The sequence below is a fragment of the Rhinopithecus bieti genome, unplaced genomic scaffold, assembly GCF_001698545.2.
Source record: "Rhinopithecus bieti isolate Rb0 unplaced genomic scaffold, ASM169854v2 scaffold_22522, whole genome shotgun sequence".
Lineage (NCBI taxonomy): Eukaryota > Metazoa > Chordata > Mammalia > Primates > Cercopithecidae > Rhinopithecus > Rhinopithecus bieti.
In genome coordinates, this window is record NW_016811454.1 from 560,591 (window position 1) to 566,590 (window position 6,000).

General features: G+C 38.5%; 1 protein-coding gene across 4 annotated transcripts in view; it reads right to left on the bottom strand.

Moving 5' to 3' along the window:
* CPO (carboxypeptidase O) overlaps window positions 1-4,253 on the bottom strand; it is a 67,822-nt gene extending 63,569 nt beyond the window's left edge. For all 4 annotated transcript variants that reach the window (XM_017893919.1, XM_017893915.1, XM_017893918.1 and 1 more), the window contains exon 1: window positions 4,127-4,253. The gene's annotated coding sequence lies outside the window, so the exon portion shown is untranslated. The remainder of the gene's footprint in view (window positions 1-4,126) is intronic.
* Between the last annotated feature and the right edge of the window lie 1,747 nt (window positions 4,254-6,000).

The following is a 6,000-nucleotide window of genomic DNA, read 5'->3' on the forward strand; positions in this document are numbered from 1 at the left end:
ATGAATTATGTTTATTGATTTGTGTATGTTGAACCAGCCTTGCATCCCAGGGATGAAGCCAATTTGATCGTGGTTGGTAAGTGTTTTGATGTGCTGCTGGATTTACTTTGCCAGTATTTTATTGAGGATTTTTGCATCGATATTCATCAGAGATATTGGCCTGAAGTTTTTTTGTCGTTGTTGTATCTCTGGCAGGTTTTGGTATCAGGATGATTCTGGCCTCTTAAAAAGAGTTAGGGAGGAGTCTTTCCTTTTCAATTGTTTGGAATAGTTTCAGAAGAAATGGTACCAGTTCCTTTTTGTACCTCTGGTAGAATTCAACTGTAAATCCATTTGGACCTGGACTCTTTTTTTTTCTTTTTGGTTGGTAGGCTATTTATTACTACCTCAATTTCAGAACTTGTTATTGGTCTATATAGGGATTCAGTCCTGGGAGGGTGTATGTGCCCAGGAATTCATCCATTTCTTCTAGATTTTCTAGTTTGTTCACATAGATGTGTTTATAGTATTATCTGATGGTTGTTTGTATTTATGTGGGATCAGTGGTGGTATCCCCCTTATCATTTTTGATGGTGTTTATTTGAATCTTCTCTCTTTTCTTCATTATTAGTCTTACTAGTGGTCTGTCCATTTTACTGATTTTTTTCAAAAACCAACTCCTGGACTCGTTGATTTTTTTGAAGGTTTTTTTTGTGTGTCTCTATCTCCTTCAGTTCTGCTCTAAGCTTAGTTATTTTTTGTCTTCTGCTAGCTCTGGGGTTTGTTTCCTCTTCGTTCTCTAGTTCTTTTAGCTGTGATCTTAGTGTGTTGATTTAAGATCTTTCTACATTTTTGATGTGGGCATTTAGTGCTATAAATTTCCCTTTTGACACTGCTTTAGCTGCATCCCAGAGATTCTGATACATTGTCTCTTTGTTCTCGTTGGTTTCAAAGAACTTCTTAATTTCTGCCTTAATTTTATTATTTACCCAGGAGTCATTCAGGAGTAGGCTGTTCAATTTCCATGTAGTTGTGTGGTTTTGGGTGGGCTTTTTAATCTTGAGTTCTAATTTGATTGCACTGTGGTCTGAGAGACTGTTTATTATTTCAGTTCTTTTGCATTTGCTGAGGAGTGCTTTACTTCCAACTATGTGATCAATTTTAGAGTAAGTGCCATGTGGTGCTGAAAAAAAATGTACATTATGTTGTTTTGGGGTGAAGAGTTCTGTAGATATCTGTCAGGTCCACTTGGTCTAGAACTGAGTTCAAATCCTGAATATCTTTGTTAATTTTCTGTCTTGATGATCTGTGTAATACTGCCAGTGGGGTATTAAAGTCTTCTACTATTATTTTGTGGGGATCTAAGTCTCTTTGTCAGTCTCTAAGAACTTGTTTTATGAATCTGGGTACTCCTGTATTGGGTACATATATATTTAGGATAGTTAGCTCTTCTTGATGAATTGAACCCTTTAGCATTATGTAATGCCCTTCTTTGTCTTTTTCTGACTTTTGTTGGTTTAAAGTCTATTGTGTCAGAAACTAGGATTGCAACCCCAGCTTTTTTCTGCTTTCCATTTGCTTGGCAAATTTTCCTCCATCCCTTTATTTTGAGTCTATGTGCGTCTTTGCACATGAGATGTGCCTCTTGAATACAGCACCATGGTGAGTCTTGTTTTTATATCCAGCTTGCCATTCTGTGTCTTTTAATTGGGGCATTTAGGCCATTTACATTTAAGGTTAATATTGTTGTGTGTGAATTTGATCCTGTCATCATGATGCTGACTGGTTAATTTTGCAGACTTGTTAATATAGTTGCTTCATAGTGTCATTGGTCTGTGTAGTTCAATGTGTTTTTGTAGTGGTTTTCTTATCCATGTTTAGTGCTTCTTTCAGGAGCTCTTGCAAGGCAGGCCTGGTGATGACAAAATCCCTCAGCATTTGCTTGTCTGGAAAAGATTTTATTTCTGCTTTGCTTATGAAGCTTAGTTTGGCCAGATATGAAATTGTGGATTGGAATTTCTTTTTTTTCAAGAATATTGAGGCCGGGCGCAGTGGCTCACTCCTGTCATCCCAGCACTTTGGGAGGCTGAGGCGGGCGGATCACAAGGTCAGGAGTTCGAGACCAGCCTGGCCAATGAAACCCCGTCTCTACTAAAAATACAAAAAAAAATTAGCCAGGTATGGTGGCAGGCACCTGTACTCCCAGCTACTCAGGAGGCTGAGGCAGGAGAATGGTGTGAACCTGGGAGGCGGAGCTTGCAGTGAGCTGAGATCGTGCCACTGCACTCCAGCCTGGGCAACAGAGCAAGACTCAGTCTCAAAAAAAAAAACCCAAACTCAAAAAAAAAAAAAAAAAAAAAAGAATATTGAATATTGGCCCCCAATGTCTTCTGGCTTGTAGGGGTAACCTGGCCTTTTTCTCTAACTGCCCTTACCATTTTTTCCTTCATTTTGACCTTGGAGAATCTGATGATTATGTGTCTTGGGGTAGATCTTTTCATGGAGTATCTTATTGGGGTTCTCTGGATTTCCTGAATTTGAGTATTGGTCTGTCTTGCTAGATTGGGGAGGTTCTCCTGGATGATACCCTGCAGTGTTTTCCAACTTGATTCCATTCTCCCCATCTCTTTCAGCTACTCCAATTAGTTGTAGGTTTGGTCTTTTCATATAGTCCCATAGTTCCCAGAGGTTTTGTTCATTTCATTTCATTATTTTTTCTCTAATCTTGTCTGCTTGCCTTATTTTAGGAAGATAGTCTTCTAGCTCTGATATTCTCTCTTCTGCTTGGTCAATTCAGCTATTGATAGTTGTCTTTGCATCACAAAGTTCTCGTTCTGTGTTTTTCAGCTCCATCATGTCATTCTCTAAACTAGTTACTCCAGTTAACAGCTCCTATAATCTTTTATCATGGTTTTTACCTTCTTTTCATTGGGTTAGAACATAATCCTTTAGCTCGGTGAAATTTTTTATTACCCACTTTCTGAAGCCTACTTCTATCAGCTCAGCCATCTCAGCTTCAGCCCTATTCTGTGTCCTTGCTGGAGAAGTGTTGTGATCATTTGTAGGAGAAGAGGCTTTCTAGCTTTTGGAATTTTCAGTGTTTTGCATTGGTTTTGCTCATCTTCATGGATTTATCTACCTTTGATCTTTGAGGCTGATGACATTTGGATGGGATTTTTGTGGGGGGTGGTCTTTTCTGTTGATATTGTTGTTGCTTTCTGTTTGTCAGTTTTTCTTCTAAGAGTCAGGCCCCTCTTCTGAAGGTCTGCTGCAGTTTGCTGGAGGTCCACTCCAGACCCTGTTCACCTGGGTATGACCAGTGGAGGCTGCAGAAAAGCAAAGATTGCAGCCTGCTCCTTCCTCTGGGAGCTTTGCCCCAGAGGGGCACTGGCCTGATGCCAGCTGGAGCTCTCCTGTATGAGGTGTCTGTTGACCCCTGTTGCGAGGTCTCACCCAGTCAGGAGGCACAGCATCAGGGACTTGCTTGAGGAGGCAGTCTGTCCCTTAGCAGAGCTGGTGCGCTGTCCTGGGAGAATCCCTCTTGTCAGGATCAGCTGAAGAACTGGTGCACTGTGCTGGGAGAATCCCCCTTGTCAGGATTAGCCACTCTCAAAGGATCATTTTTTAATATAAAATCAAGACTCTCACATAAAATGAACATGGGTCAAAAACTTTATTTAATGCATTAATTAATGAGATCCAGTAAGATGTTACAATCAGTTCAAAAGAGAATTCAGAGAATCACGTATATACATAGGTAATACAAAATGTTAAAATAAATTTACAAATACCTACAAAATTAGTCCATTGCATTCCACCAAACATTGTTCACTTGCATTTTTAGGGAAAATAATCATTTGAATTATCAGTCATTTTCTACAATGTGGAGAGTTGAAAAATAAGTCAAAGACAATGAAAGACAGAGATAACCACAAACAATGCTCTAGACAATATCTAGGTTTTCCATAGTAGATGCCCCATAATCTTTGTGGTGCCTTGCACATTTTTTCCTGACAGCACTCAGTGTTTTTGAGGTCTAGCAACAGATTCTTGTTGGGATAGATAGAATGGCTAGATGAAAACCAAGTAAGAAGTCCCACTTAGGAGTTTGAGTGAGATTAGTTCAACTAATTGCATCCTCAAATACCTGCATCCACAGTGAAGCCAAAATCCAAGGTTTAAATGGGATAGCTCGACTCCAGAGGTGTCTATACACATTTTTCTGATGAGGAGGTCAAATTTCCATTGTTACTTGGAAAGGTGTTGCTTTAATCGTCAAGCTGGGAAAGAGGAAGAAAATGCACCAAGAAACTCATCCAAGTCTGAAAGATAAGGAAGGGGCTCTAATATTCTAATTGAGTGTTCTTCAGCTTCTTGCATATACAATACCTCATTTAAATTTCCTATCAACCCTGAAAGATAGTTACGTTTATCCCTGTTTTTCCTACAAGGAAGCTGCAATTTCAAAGGGTAATGGGATTTTCCCAACTGAGGGAAAGAATTTGAACCATACCCATCTTTTCAAGGTCCATACTCTTTCCTACAGTTTAATTTTGCAGATTAGGTTAGTTCATTTATCTGTCATTTTTAGGAGTCTCTAAAACTTTCTTATGGAAGCTATAGTTGTCACTCTGAAATAGAAAAACAATTACATGTCAATGTAGTCTAGGTTTATTCTTGGAGATTCAGCAGCAACTTGAAATTTCATTTTTAGTCACCAATTTCACTAATATTTTAAAAATTGCTTTGCAGATATCTGACTGTTTCTCAGATCCACCTTTAACTTATGCATTTTTTATTAAGCTGAGATGTTTAAAATCAATCACTTCCCACAGGCACTTTACAATTATAGGAAAAAAGGTGCTATAAAGTACCAAAAACTTGGAATGTACAGTTATTATCATGAAGACGCTGAAGTTGAGAGTCTCAACTGAAGATCTGTGTGTTTACTTATTTCTAAGAATCTGTGACTAGTGGATCAAGCTACAATTACACGGTGTGGGCAGCAAAGTCTCTCAACTTTCTTTGGGAAGCAATGCGACTGAGCCCCTTCAATGATGAATAAGTAGACTGCACTCCCAACACTGCTGTTAAACTCAAGTGTTACAATTAAGTCTTTTTAAACCAAGTAACCAAGCCTGAGGAAATATTTCAGTTTCTCTTCTGAACTTTACTTATGAGTTTTTCCTAATAATCAATGTGCTGCTAATAATTTGTATTCAGCTTGTTTAACATTTAACATCTTCACATCATCTACATTTTCCTGCTATACTTTGTAGCTGTGCAGGATCTCTTCATATTGAAACATCACAGCCCACTTAATATTTCTCCCTGCAATGTGACACTAGGGTGAGGACAACTTGGGTAGGTACACGGGGTTTTAAAATTGGTAATTTTGGCAATAACTTAGCTGTCTAAAACCCATTTAGTCAGTAATTTCATTTTAAGATGTACTATTAGTGGTCTAATGTTAGTCACTGACCACTTCTGATCAATGTACAAGTATTTGGGGTATATTTCCTTAGGATGTATGCTTCGCAAAGTAGAATTGACAGGTCTACCATTACTTTATTTTTTTTAAATGTAAATAATCAGTGAATTGTAATTCCAATAATCTTCCGATAGTCTGGTAATTTAGCTGCATCCACTTCTTCCCTGCTGTAATCTGTTTTTAACCCTGATCCCAGAGAAAGCTTTCCAAATCCCAACTTTGCTCATATCCATCTATGACTTCCCATTGCCTTAAGGGTTAATAAAATCTCCTTGTCATTCCCCACAGAGATGACATGGCATGGCCCATTCTTATAACACCACCGTGGTCTAGACGAAATATTCACTGTCCCCTTCATACCTCAACTCACTTATCCATTTATCAAGGAGACCCTTCCTGGCCCCCTCCTACCCTTAATTGGATCACATATTCCAATTATATGCTCTTCTACTAAAACTAACCAAAGGCATTGTACAACACTAATTAATGTGATCATTTGGTTATTGTCTATTTTTGACATTAGATTCTAA